This window comes from Podarcis pityusensis (genome assembly GCF_964106645.2).
Source record: "Podarcis pityusensis genome assembly, chromosome: W".
Taxonomy (NCBI): domain Eukaryota; kingdom Metazoa; phylum Chordata; class Lepidosauria; order Squamata; family Lacertidae; genus Podarcis; species Podarcis pityusensis.
The window spans coordinates 8,567,296-8,581,488 of NC_138045.1; positions in this window are offsets into that span (position 1 = coordinate 8,567,296).

A 14,193-nucleotide genomic window follows, 5' to 3' on the forward strand; every position below is an offset into this window, starting at 1 on the left:
CGAGCAGCATGGTTTTGTGCTGTCCAAAGTGCCCAGCTGTGGGGCTGTCGTGGAATTGTTTGAGTACCTTTCCCCTCAGGGTCTCCCCCGGTACATACAGCGCCCCCTTATAGTACAGCACCCCTTCCTTTTTCTCAAACCCTCCATGGTTTTCTCTTCCATCTCGGAGTTCCCGGATTTTAGTTTGAGCAAACACGTCGTTTCTAGTAAGCCCGGCCAGTTCTCGTTTCCCAACCAAGGCTCCCCCACACACCCATCGGTCCTCGGGGATCACGTGTCGTATCTCCGGCGGTCCCTCTCCTTCCATGTACTCCGGCTTCCGGGAGAGAGCATCTGCTCTCACGTTTTTCTCTCCTGGCACGTATCGGATTTCGTAGGAAAACTTGGAGAACTCCTGTGCCCATCGAATCTGTCTCTGGTTGAGTACTCTTGTGGTCCTCCAGTACTCCAAGTTCTTGTGATCAGTACAAACCTGGATCTTGTGCTGTGCCCCTATCAGCAGATGTCGCCATCGGCGAAACGCCGCATAGATCGCAAGCAGTTCGCGGTCGTACACCGTATAGTTTTGCTAAACTTGCTCAGCTTCCTCGAGAAAAAGGCACACGGCTTCCATTCCTGCTTGCTCTTCCCTGGCTGCAAAAGAACCGCCCCAATGGCTCTGTCGGACGCGTCGGTCTCTAGCCTCATGGGTTTCTCCAGATCAACTTGCAGGATCTGCTCTTCCGAAGCGAACGCCTTCTTCAGTCTTTCAAAGGATTGCTGGGCCCTTTCTGTCCAGACAAACTTCTTTTTGCTACTGAGACAATCTGTGATGGGCGCTGTCAAGTGGGCGAAGTTCTTGATGAACTTCCTGTAGAAGTTGCTGAACCCTAGGAACCTCTGCACATCCTTCCGGGTTTGGGAGCCTTCCATTCCAGCACCGCCTGCACCTTGCTTGGGTCCATAGCTAGGCCTTTGTCTGACAACTTGTACCCCAAAAACTCGACTTCTCTGGTGTGAAACTGACATTTTTCCAGCTTGACCCACAACTGGTGCTTCTACAGTCTCTTTAGCACTTCCCTGACGTCTCTGACATGTTGCTTCTCATTGTCCGAATAGATTAAGACGTCGTCCAAGAAGGCTACGCAGTTCTTGTACAGCAGGGACCCCAACACGTGGTGCATGAAAGCTTGAAAACAGGCGGAGCCCGACTGTAATCCAAATGGCATAACTAAGTACTCAAAGGCCCCCAGGGGGGTGAACATTGTGGTCTTCCATTCGTCCCCCTCCCTCATCCTAATCAAATTGTAGGCTCCCCTGAGGTCCAGCTTGTTAAAAAATTTTCCCTGCCTCACCCGTGTTAAAATGTCGTCAATCCTGGGTCACGGGTTCTGATACCAAATTTAACGCCCTAAAATCTACGACCAATCTGGGCTGGTTAGTCCCTTTTTTGTCGACGAAGAACACCGGACTGCCCCCCACCACCTTTGATTCCCTTATGAACCCCCTCTTCAGGTTCTTGTCAAGAAACTCCCGCAACTCCTTCATCTCCCGGTCCGACATGGCATACAGTTTACCCACTGGCAGCTGAGCCCCTGGGAGCAAGTTGACTTGGCAGTCAAAGGGTCTATGGGCGGTAGTCTATCCGCCTCCTTCTCGCTGAAGACCTCCTGCAGGTCAGCATATTGTGGTGGCACCTCCCCTTTTGGCTCCACCGCCAGCCCAGCCACCCTGGCCACGGTCATCCTTGGGGTTTCCCCCCCTAGACAGTGTTCCAAGCAGTAAGCTGATCCAAAGGTGACCGTCCGCTGATGCCATACCACTACTGGATCATGTAGTGCCAGCCAGCTCATCCCTAACATTATTGGGGGTCCTGCCAGTGTGGCTAAATGAAAGGCAATGGTCTCCGTGTGCCTGGAAACCCTCATTCTCATTGGTGGGGTCTGGTGCGTCACTTCCCCTCCCAGAAGCTCCCTGCCATCAATGGTGGTTACTTGCAAGGGAAAATCCAGGGGCAGCAGGTGGAGCTGGTGATCTAGGGCGAAGTCCTTGCTGAAGAAATTGCAGGAACTGCCTGAATCCAACAGCCCCTTCACCTTGACTGGGTGCCCATTTGGGAGTTCTAACACCACTTCTATGGCTATGGCCGCTCTGGTGGGGTCTGGCTGGGGCACTTCTATTGGTTGCTGGCCTGGCTGCTGTGCCCGCTGAGTGGCAGCCAAGCGTTGGTGTTTCCCTGCTCCTGCTCCTTTTCCCCCTCCTCCTCACCTCCAGCAGCTCCCACCATTCCTTGCCAGGCCTTTCTTTGAGGGCAGACCCTGGCAAAATGTCCTGGCCGCTAGCAGAGGAAACACTTCTTATTAGTTTTCCAATCCTTTCCCTCCCTTTTGCGACCTTCACTGGAGTTTAAAACCTCCCCCGCGCGCGCGCCATCAATTTCCATTGGCTCCGCCGGCGGGGAAGGCTGCCTCGGTATTTCAGGAATGCGGTAGTCATGGCAACGTTCCCCTCTCCCTTCCCGCTTCTCCTGAGCCCGCGCTTCCTGTCTTACGCCAATCGCAAGCACAGCCTTGGTCAGCTGATCCATCGACTGCGGGCGGGGTGCGTGGGAAATTTCGTCCTTCACCGTTAGGGACAACCCCCCCTCAAACAACATCTAAATGGGTTGCGAGTCCAATTCCCACCCGAGCCGGTGGACTAACATGGCAAAGCGTGACCAGTAGTCTCTAACTGACTGGTTCCCCTGTTTACAACCCATCAGTTCCCGCCGAGTCACACTTTGCTGCACATCACTGGAATACATCGCATCCATCGCCTGGAAGAATTTCCTCAGAGGCACAAATACAAGATGGGTGACACCTGGCTTGAGAGCAGCACATGTGAAAAGGATCTAGGAGTCTTGGTTGACCACAAACTTGACATGAGCCAACAGTGTGACGCGGCAGCTAAAAAAGCCAATGCAATTCTGGGCTGCATCAATAGGAGTATAGCATCTAGATCAAGGGAAGTAATAGTGCCACTGTATTCTGCCCTGGTCAGACCTCACCTGGAGTACTGTGTCCAGTTCTGGGCACCACAGTTCAAGAAGGACACTGACAAACTGGAACGTGTCCAGAGGAGGGCAACCAAAATGGTCAAAGGCCTGGAAACGATGCCTTATGAGGAACGGCTAAGGGAGCTGGGCATGTTTAGCCTGGAGAAGAGGAGGTTAAGGGGTGATATGATAGCCATGTTCAAATATATAAAAGGATGTCACATAGAGGAGGGAGAAAGGTTGTTTTCTGCTGCTCCAGAGAAGCGGACACGGAGCAATGGATCCAAACTACAAGAAAGAAGATTCCACCTAAACATTAGGAAGAACTTCCTGACAGTGAGAGCTGTTCGACAGTGGAATTTGCTGCCAAGGAGTGTGGTGGAGTCTCCTTCTTTGGAGGTCTTTAAGCAGAGGCTTGACAACCATATGTCAGGAGTGCTCTGATGGTGTTTCCTGCTTGGCAGGGGGTTGGACTCGATGGCCCTTGTGGTCTCTTCCAGCTCTATGATTCTATGATTCTATGATTCTATGATTCTAGGTCTTTCAAGGCGGCATTTTGCGTTGCCATTAGGGGCCTGATCCATTCCCTGGCCCCATCCTGCAGATGCCCGACAATGTAGGCCACCCTCTCCCCATTGTCCGCAAAATCCTTATGCTGCAGTTCCAAAGCGTATTCTATTTTTGTTCGGAACGCGTTGTAGTCCTGGGGCTTCCCCCCAAACTTGTGTACCAGTCCCGGTACCTTCCTTGCTACGGGGGTGGTCCTGACCTGTGCATCATGAGCCCTCCTTTCTTCCAACCGTGCCGTGAGAAGAGCCACATGCTGTTCCAAATCTCGGTTCCTCTCCACCAGATTTTGCAATCCGGCTGCTCCCTCCGTGGCGCCGGTTTCTCCGGTTTGGCTCATTCTGCTGCCTGCCTGTCGCTGCGCACAAGCAACGTCAAGGACTGACGGACTGCTGTAATAAATGTAGGGGTTGCTTGTGCGCAAGTTTGTGCCACTCCTGGCTAGTTTGCCTTGTTAAACCTTTTCTGTCTGGACAGCCCTGCACTTCGTGGCTGTTCAGTCGCTAGCAGAATCCGTCAGTGGGCGTTTCTTAAACCTTTTCCAGCATAAAAGTTGTTTGACTATTCCCTGCGCGGAAGCCTTCTGCGCAGGGAGGGCATGGGTAGCGGAGGACCCGTGCTCTCCTCGCTGATCTCCGGCGAGGAGTCCTGGAGCCCCCTCGCTGATTCCCCCATCTGCCCCCCTTTATCCCTGGTGTTACGCTGATTTCTTTCCCCAGCTGGTGAGCCGCCTGTCCCCCTGCTGGGCCCTTCTCCAGCATCGCTTGAGAGCCTAGCCTCCGCCTCTGGCTCCAATGTCAGTTCCCTGACACACTGTATTAGACGTGTGTGGCGTATTAAGAATCTGAAAATAGATATAAAGTTAGTTTAAACACAAAGACTGTATTTTGGGTTTCACCAGAAGACACTTTTTATAGACAAAAGGGTGACAGATAAAGAGAAATGGTTAATCTATTGAGAGTGAATACACAGCGGCCACATGGATGGATGGACACACCCACACACCACAGCATAGCTTCAGCTTTTTGCACAAAAAGTCTTCAGCCAGATGTCATGCAACCCTTTGGCAGGGGCAACTTATCATTTTATTGATTTTCCATAAAAACAATTAAAAAGGCGGACAATCTTGCAAAGGAGTGTTGCCATTTAAACTGCTGGTGTGACGTAGGAACCCGAACAAAGAGAAGGAACCAACTACCCAGAGTCTGCTTCCGAGTGCCCTTGTTCTCCACCTCCCTCTATGCTAATCAGCCGCAAACAAGAGTTCAGATTTGAAAGCCTTGTTATCACCTCATTCCCTTCAATTAGCCAGCTGCTCTGGCAGATGACATCAGTTCCTTCCCGCTCCCAATATTCCTGCTCCTAACCTGGTTAGCCATAGCCCGGAAGCTGAATCTCAGGGGAACGGCTTTGGGCTGGGAAGGGCTCATCTTTTCTGGGCCTCTTCTCCCCCTCAGGAAGGGGTGCTTGGCTCCTGGCCTCTGAAATGCGCTCAAAATGTCAAGATGCCTTCTTTCCAGGGAGCCAAAGGAGAAGGGGGGAATTTGAAATACCTCCAAACCTTCCCACGTCAGAGATGCAGGAGTTGCGTCACCTCCAACTTCCTAAGGGATGAAGCAGCTCCGAAAAACGAAACATCCCACCTGGGCACGGTTTCTGAGAGAGCAACAGCAGAAGACCCAGACTCTGGCAAGATGAGCATTTGCCCAGTGGATTCTGGCCGGTCCGTGAGGGCAGACAGGGGATGACTGCGGTGGCCGCCAGCCCCTTCCCACTCCATCTCAGATACAGAACGCATTTGCTCTGCCACTTCTTGGCTCTGGCGCCACCTACTGTTGGCCTCCTTGCCTTCCACCCTCCCAGTCCCAATGAGCACCATCCACCCCTGGTCCAGAGGCGCAGAGCAGTAGTTAGGTGATCTTGCGCCCCGGCAAAACCGTTCAGATTGCGCCCCCTAGCCACGGACAAGTTAGCTCTTCTTTCTGCCTCTCCTCCAACCCCCCCCCTCCACCCATTCAATTCACCCTGAAAGTACAAATATCGAAAAGTAAAATGTTAGAGGTTTCCCCGACCCCATAGCAATATAATTGGATTCAGCTAGCTGGTCAGTCTACTTTCGGTTTCACTCCTGGCTCCTTGTTAAATTAATACTGCATCAGAAACCCCCCAAGCAGATATCCAAAGTTCTTTGGCATTTCTCCAGTTGTTAATGAGATGTCTCTTCTAGTCCAGGGGAGTCTTTTGATCTTCTTCCAGGAAACCAAGAGTCAAAAGCCTTGATTTTCCTTTTTTTCTTTTTCCAGTCATTTCCACACAGTTAGTCATTATTAGAGTTAGTAAAATTATATTAACAAATGCATTTTTTTTTAGTCTCCCTTGGTTTCCTGGTGACCTTCAGCTTAAAGACAAACTGCTCTGGGGTGAGAAAAACCCATCACACTCAAAAAGCCCAGCTGGGAGGACCTGGAAGTGTGCGGGGAAGAGCAATTTTGTAGTGGGTTTGTTGCACAGGAGCACCAAGTTCACTAACTGGCTGATTCAGATTGAATCCCATTCAAAAAGAGTGCAATGGTGTATGTTTCAGCCAGCCATCCGGCTGCTGCAACTATTCCCTGGGTACCACCACACTGTCCTGTCTGTGTGTTTGGAAAGGAATGGGAGCTATGCTCCCCCCAGAGACACTCCACTCCTTCTTCCTTAGCTGTGTTGCTCAACAGTTGAGGCAACCTTCACATTTCTGGGATGCCGAGGAAGCGAACCAATAGTCACGTTCATCTGTACTGGCTCAGTATGACCTATTCTGACAGGTGCTGCCTGTCATATTCACGCCCAAGAGCCTTTCCGCTCCAGAGATCTGGGGCTGAACCCGGGATCTGCACGCCAAGGCTGGAGTAAGAAAGAGCCCTTGCCAGCTGGCCACGTTGGGCGCCTGCCTGGAGAGTGGAAGCCGGGGGTTGGAGGGACATCATGCTGCTCCTGGCAACCCCCACCCAACCCAACGTCCTCCTCCGCCTGAATCCCTCTTCCCCTGGGACGCACTTCCCATCCTGGAGCGGCTGGGGTGGGAGCGCTCCCCACCCCCCTTTCCAGACTCTCCTCGTTCTTCTTCTTCATGCCTCGGGTGTTTTCCTGAGTGTATCTTCAGAACAACCCTCTGTGAGGGAGGCTAAGCTGGCCCAAGGACTGGCCCAAGGTAGCTCAGCCAAGTTGCCAAGGTCAGCATTTAAGACCACGCACCCTTTCCCCTCAGATGAGAAAGCCGGGATGAGTCATGCTAGCAGCCTGTGGCCTTGATGGGCTTTGAGGCAGCCCAGCCCCCTTGTCTGCAAGCAGGCTTCCTCCAGGGAGGACCAGCACTTTTCTGACGGGACAGAAGCGCACGACTTCCCCCTCCCACTTGCCGCCCGCCCCAGTCTTTCTCCGGCGGCTCAGTTTAGTGCGCCAAGCGGCTCATCCCAGGTGTGAATTCGGGTGGAGCTGCTTGCAGAAGGAGAAGCGGCTGGCGCTAGCGGAAACTCCCATTGTTCTTCTCAGGTAGGACTTCCGGGATCCAGACGAACGCTTTACCAAAAAGTATGGCTTGACTACTGATTTCCCATTTAAAGGAAGGCAAAATGACCCAAGTTTGGCGGACAGGTGAAAAAAAACACGAATTACATTTAAAGTTCTGTGAGATGCAAAGGAAAGCTTGTGTTTTAAACTTGTATTTTACAGCTTGTTGCTTGGTGCGGTTAACGGAATGGGGGATATTGAGAAAGAAGAGACTTGGAATTAGAAGGTTAGGATTTAAGGTAAGGTTACCAGATTTTTTTCAAAGAATCCGGGGACACTTTTTCAAAAGAGAAACAAATGTTCTTTTTTAAAAATCATTTTTTAAAAAAATAAGAAGTAATACCTTCTCTTCTGGGTCTCCTCTGTCGCGTGGCTTTCCTCTGGGCCCCAGCCTGATCTCTTGGAGTGCTATCTGCCGTGGAGTAGGCTCGGGTCAGGCCTGGGCTCGGCCCCGTGTCCTTGCCCTCCTGGTGCTCTCCTACCTCTCTTCCTCAGCGGGAGCAGCGCGGCAGGGTCGGGGCTCCCCTCTTTTTTCTCCTTCCTCTTTCTCTCTCTTCCTTCTCCTTCTCCCTGGGTTGGCTCCGGGGTTTTTACCGGCCCTGGAGCGCCGCTGGGCAGTCGGCCACGTGGTCGGGCGCTCTCGCTCCCGCCTCGATTTGGGTCCTGGGGGGGTGTCAGCGGTTCCCCCAGTTGACGTGCCGGGCATCCCTGGTTCCCCCTCGGCAGTGGCAGCGCAGACGGCAGTCTCAGCAGCCTGGAGCCAGCCTGGTAGTGCACTTGGCTCTGGCTGGCTTCAGGAGCTGCTCATTGCCGTGGCACCCGCCATTTTGCCTCGCCGGAAGTCCCCATATGATGTGTCTTGTGCCATTGAACCAATCACGCAACATTCCTTCCCTACTAATAAATCTACAAATCTACAATCTGTTGGGGACAGATTTGTAAATCTGGGGACTGTCCCCGGGAGACAGGGACATCTGGCAATCATTCCGTAATAGGGCTTCTCCTGCCTTTGCCAGTATGTCAGCCTTCTCAGCCTCCTTAAAGAGGGCGTTCAGAAGCACTTGTACGTCTGGCCATATGGGATTGTGAGTGGAGAAGGTGGCGCAGTCTGGATGAGTCCCTCTGTCTTGCTCTTTGGTCACTGTGACCGAGCACCATTTGGGGCCGATCAGGATCTATGGGGAAGGGGATCCACCCAGAAGTTGTGGAGGGAATGGGAAGAGAAGCTTGGTCAAGAGACTGGCTCATGTCAGAAGGAGGCCTGACTGCATCCTTGGCAAAGCCCAGGGCAGGGCAGGAAGGCAGCATTGCCCAGCGGGAAGGCATTCGGAGGCAAATCATCAGCAAGGAGCAGAAAATCCCCTCCCCTTCCCTCAAGAAGACTGAAGAAACTCTAGTCGGCCTTCAGGTGAGTTCAGCATCCCAGGTCTCTGGGGTGTTCCTGTCCATTACAAAGCTGACTCGAGGCTCCGTCAACTGAGCCCCTACACTCCTTGCGTACATGAAAGGGGCACAGAAAGGATGGGAGGCAGCCTTTTCCTGGAGCCGTCTTACCTGCAGCAGTTCACTCGCTGGCTGCTGACCCTTTTCCTCCATCACCTGGATGATCCTCTCAAGAGAGGAGAGTTTCCTGCAGAGTCTGGCCAGCTGCTCATCCCTTCTCCCTGCAATCTCCTTCTCCACCTCTTCCACATGATTCAGCAGGCGTTCTTCTTCTTCTTCTTCTTCTTCTTCTTCTTCTTCTTCTTCTTCTTCTTCTTCTTCTTCCAGGAACTGGCGCAGTTGTCTCAACTTCTCCACAGTCTTCAGCCTCTCCGTTTCTGAGGAGGTCTGAGTGAGGAAGATGGTCAGCCTTCAAAACATCAGCAAGAGAATTAGGATTTGAATTGAACTGCTTCCACCCTCTCAGCTCACAAGTCCTCAGGCTTCTCCTTGACTGCTTTTCACAAAATAAACAACAATGGGAAATAAACTCCATTTAGCTGCATTCAAAGGTGAACTTACCTAATTCGCAATTCTTGGGAAAATATGGAGACCAAAACATCAATCTTTTGAAATTCACACCTCTGAATTTCTCAAGGTTGACCCAACCAGGTACTGTTCACAAAAAATGTATTTATGAGGGCAAAGCACGTATCAAAATATTTATATGAGAAGGTAGCCACCCTAGCATTTGATTCATTTTCAAAATAATAAATAAATAACAAATCGATATGGAAAAAGGAGAAATGGGGAGAAGTTGAAATGGGCAGATTTCCCCATCCCTCCTCAGTCCGGACTTGCTTCTTGAAGTTCTTGTTCCCTCACTAGTAACAAGAGTGACACCTCCAAGGAGGTCTTTGCTTTCCTTATCCAGGTCTGCTTGATAGGCCAGAATTTCCCCTCTCTCTTTCCTCCGAATCTCCAGGCGGCGACAAAGAGAGGCAATGAATATTATACTGGCTTCTTGGGTCCAGTGGCCTTGCCCTCTCTCCCAGCTATAAAGGGACTCCTGTTGCGGGGAAGCCTCGGATCATCGGCTGGGTGAGGACTGCAGGGCCTACTCCCTTCCAGGGCCTTTTCCAACTGGCCCAGGGGGCGTGGCCAGGCCCTTTCTCCCAGCTACAAAGGGACTCCTGCTGCGGGGAGGCCTCGGACCATCGGCTGGGTGAGGACTGCGGGGCCTGCTCCCTTCCAGGGCCTTTTCCAACTGGCCCAGGGGGCGTGGCCAGGCCCTTTCTCCCAGCTATAAAGGGACTCCTGCTGCGGTGAGGCCTCGGACCATCGGCTGGGTGAGGACTGCGGGGCCTGCTCCCTTCCAGGGCCTTTTCCAACTGGCCCAGGGGGCGTGGCCAGGCCCTTTCTCCCAGCTATAAAGGGACTCCTGCTGCGGGGAAGCCTTGGACCATCGGCTGGGTGAGGACTGCAGGGCCTGCTCCCTTCCAGGGCCTTCTCCAACTGGCCCAGGGGGCGTGGACCAGGCCCTCTCTCCCAGCTATATAGGGACTCCTGCTGCGGTGAGGCCTTGGACCATCGGCTGGGTGAGGACTGCAGGGCCTGCTCCCTTCCAGGGCCTTCTCCAACTGGCCCAGGGGGCGTGGCCCAGGCCCTTATTTGGAACAAACTTTTGGGGAACTGTGGGAAGTGTTCTGCCATTGCTTCCCTGTTCCAGGTGGTTAATGTGCTTTAAAATGTCCTCAAGCAGTGGGTGGCAATTTAAATTTTTATTCCTTTTATTCCTTTTTTCCTTTGTTTGGTATGGATAGTTGGTTGGGGATTAATTTTAGTATAATTGTTCTGTTCCTTTTTGTTGTTGTTGTTTTATTGGTTCTGTATAGTTTGTGTTTTGTTTTTAAGGGGCGGGATCAGGGCTGCCTGGGAGTGGCTCCCCAGCCAACACGATGGCTGGGACAAGTTCCACGGGGGGGAAGCACTGGGACATCCGATCTCGGTGATCATGGGCAGGAGGCGGAGTTACGCTAAGACCAGACCATGTCATTACCGAGGAGGCAGGTTTAGTTGTTGTTTGAAGACTATCCCTGCCTCCGGGTCTGGCCTTGACCGGATGGATACTGGAATCAACAGGGGAAACCCACATGACCTGAAAGTGTTGCTGTGCAATGCCAGGTCAATGATGAATAAAACCACTGCCATCCACGACTTGATTGTGGATGGAGGATTTGACCTGGCACGTGTGACAGAGACCTGGTTGGATGAAGCAGATGGGCCTGTCCTTGCCGCTGCTTGCCCACCAGGTTTCTCTTACGCACAGCAACCCAGGTCATGTGGGCGGGGAGGGGGGTTGCAGTGATTTTTAGGAAGTCACTAGCTTGCACCAGGCGTCCTACTGGGAAGATCCAGTTCTCTGAGCGCATGTTCTGGAAGTTGGGCAATAGGGGCAGTACAAGATTCCTTTTGGTGTACCGACCTCCCCGCTGCACCAAGGATTCCCTGTCCGAGCTGCTTCAGGTTGTGGCGGATATGCTCCTGGAGATACCTAGTTTGGTTGTCCTAGGGGATTTTAACATCCATGCTGACACGACCTTACAAGGGGCTGCTCGGGACTTCGTGGAAAGCATGGCCTCCATGGGGCTGTCCCTAAATAAGTTTGGCCCAACTCATGGTCATGGACATGTCTTAGACCTGGTGTTCACCTCTAGTGACGTGGGTGATCTGACACTAAGTAAAAGTGAAACAAAAGAAGTGCCATGGTCAGATCTGTAAATAGTCTTTAAATCTCTGGTCTCGGATTCTGCCAGTCATTTCCGCCAGTTCCATGTAGCCAATCACCTTCACCTGCCATTCTTCCAGAGTGGGTAGATCTTGTGTCTTCCAATACTTTGCGATGAGTATTCTTGCTGCTGTTGTGGCATACATAAAAAAGGTTCTATCCTTCTTTGGCACCAATTGGCCGACAATGCCCAGAAGAAAGGCCTCTGGTTTCTTCAGAAAGGTATATTTAAATACCTTTTTTATTTCATTATAAATCATCTCCCAGTAAGCCTTAATCCTTGGGCATGTCCACCAAAGGTGAAAGAATGTACCTTCAGTATCTTTACATTTCCAACATTTATTATCGGGCAAATGATAGATTTTTGCAAGCTTGACTGGTGTCATGTACCACCTGTATATCATTTTCATAATATTCTCTCTTAAGGCATTACATGCCGTAAACTTCATACCTGTGGTCCATAACTGTTCCCAGTCAGCAATCATTATGTTATGTCCAACATCTTGTGCCCATTTAATCATAGCAGATTTCACCGTTTCATCCTGAGTATTCCATTTCAACAGCAAGTTATACATCTTTGACAAAATCTTAGTTTTGGGTTCTAACAGTTCTGTTTCTAATTTTGATTTTTCCACCTGGAAGCCAATTTTCTTGTCCAAATTGTATGCCTCCATTATCTGATAATAATGAAGCCAATCTCGCACTTTATTTTTTAGTTTTTCAAAACTCTGCAGTTTCAATCTATCTCCCTCTTGTTCCAGAATTTCCCAATATTTCGGCCATTTGGCCTCCATATTGAGCTTTTTCTGAGCTTTCGGTTCCATCGGTGACAACCACCTTGGGGTTTTATTTTCAAGTAGGTCCTTATATCTTATCCAGACATTAAACAATGCTTTCCTGACAATATGATTTTTAAATGCTTTATGTGCTTTGACCTTATCATACCACAAGTATGCATGCCATCCAAATACATTATTAAAACCTTCTAAGTCCAAAATGTCTGTGTTTTCAAGAAGCAGCCATTCTTTCAGCCTGCAAAAAGCTGCTGATTCATAATAAAGTTTAAGGTCTGGCAGGGCAAATCCACCTCTTTCCTTTGCGTCCGTTAGTATTTTGAATTTTATTCCAGGCTTCTTGCCCTGCCAGACAAATCTTGTAATATCTCTCTGCCACTTCTTGAAACAATCCGTTTTATCCAAAATTTGCAATGTTTGAAACAAAAACAACATTCTAGGCAATACATTCATTTTTATCGCAGCAATGCGGCCTAGCAGTGAAAGCTTCAAGTTTGACCAAATTTCTAAATCTTTTTTCCCTTCAGTCCAGCATTTTTCATAATTATCTTTAAATAGATTCCCATTTTTAGCTGTCATGTTAATCCCTAGGTATTTCACTTTCTTAACCACTGTTAAACCTGTCTCATTCTGAAACCTCTCTCTCTCAATCGCTGTTAAATTTTTCTCTAAAACCTTTGTTTTTAACTTATTCAGTTTAAATCCTGCAACCTGACCAAATTCTTGAATCAGTTCCAAAACTCTTTTAGTACTAGATTCTGGCTCCTGTAATGTCAATACTAAGTCATCTGCAAATGTTCTCAATTTGTACTGTTTAGCTCCGACTTGTATACCTTTAACCAATTGGTCCCTTCTAATCATATTCAGCAGGACCTCCAGGACTGATATAAAAAGCAATGGGGAGATTGGGCAACCTTGTCGTGTCCCTTTTTCTATCTTAAATTCCTCCGTCACCACGTTATTAACTGTTGGGTGTAGTGAAGGGTTAACCTTCTGTGTCTCGAGGCTGAGAGGAGGCGCTTACAAGGGAAGTAAGCCAGGACGTGACGAAAGCAGCTTGGAATGCTGTGAGCTGAGTGAGAAGTGAAAGCAGCTTTGTTCCGCAGCTGCAAAGCTGAGAGAGAAGGACGCAAAATGCAGCTTCAATCAGATGGTGTTTATGAATTGTAAAGCCCTAAACGGCCTCGGTCCAGTATACCTGAAGGAGCGTCTCCACCTCCATCGTTCTACCCGGACACTGAGGTCCAGCACCGAGGGCCTTCTGGCGGTTCCCTCACTGCGAGAAGCCAAGTTACAGGGAACCAGGCAGAGGGCCTTCTCGGTAGTGGCGCCCTCCCTGTGGAACGCCCTCCCACCAGATGTCAAAGAGAACAACAACTACCAGACTTTTAGAAGACATCTGAAGGCAGCCCTGTTTAGGGAAGCTTTTAATGTTTGATGTATCATAGTATTTTAATATTCTTTTGGAAGCCGCCCAGAGTGGCTGGGGAAACCCAGCCAGATGGGCGGGGTATAAATAATAAATTATTATTATTATTATTATTATTATTATTATATGCTACTTTTGAGCAAATAAAGTGCTACTAGGAAAGAAGAAACGTGTGGGACTTCTTTTACTGCCCTTTCAACACGGACGCTGTGCAATTCTGCTAATTGCTTTACGACCTGCAGAGGCGTGCAGGGGAAGCGTGCCGGACGCCGAACAATAAAGCAATAAATCTACCTAAGAAGGTTATGGGTGAACGTGAAGCGTGTGAGAAAGGGCTTTGAAGCTTTATCTACTGAACGTCAGATTGATCGACTGCCAAGCAAGACTTCAAAGGGCAGATCGGAGGAGCCTGACGGAGTGGGAGCTGAGAGCCATGACGTCCGGAGTGCCCAGTTTGGCTGCTGAGTGAATACCCTTTGGAAAAAGCCAACAGAAGGGAGGCAATGGCTCAGCCCTGTGAACATGGCTTTGAGCTTAAACTGCCATGTCAGAAACTGACTAGCCAAAATTGGCTGCAGTGGAGCTTTCAAGTAGAGCTTTTGCTAGTTGGGGAGCAGCTGTGGAATGT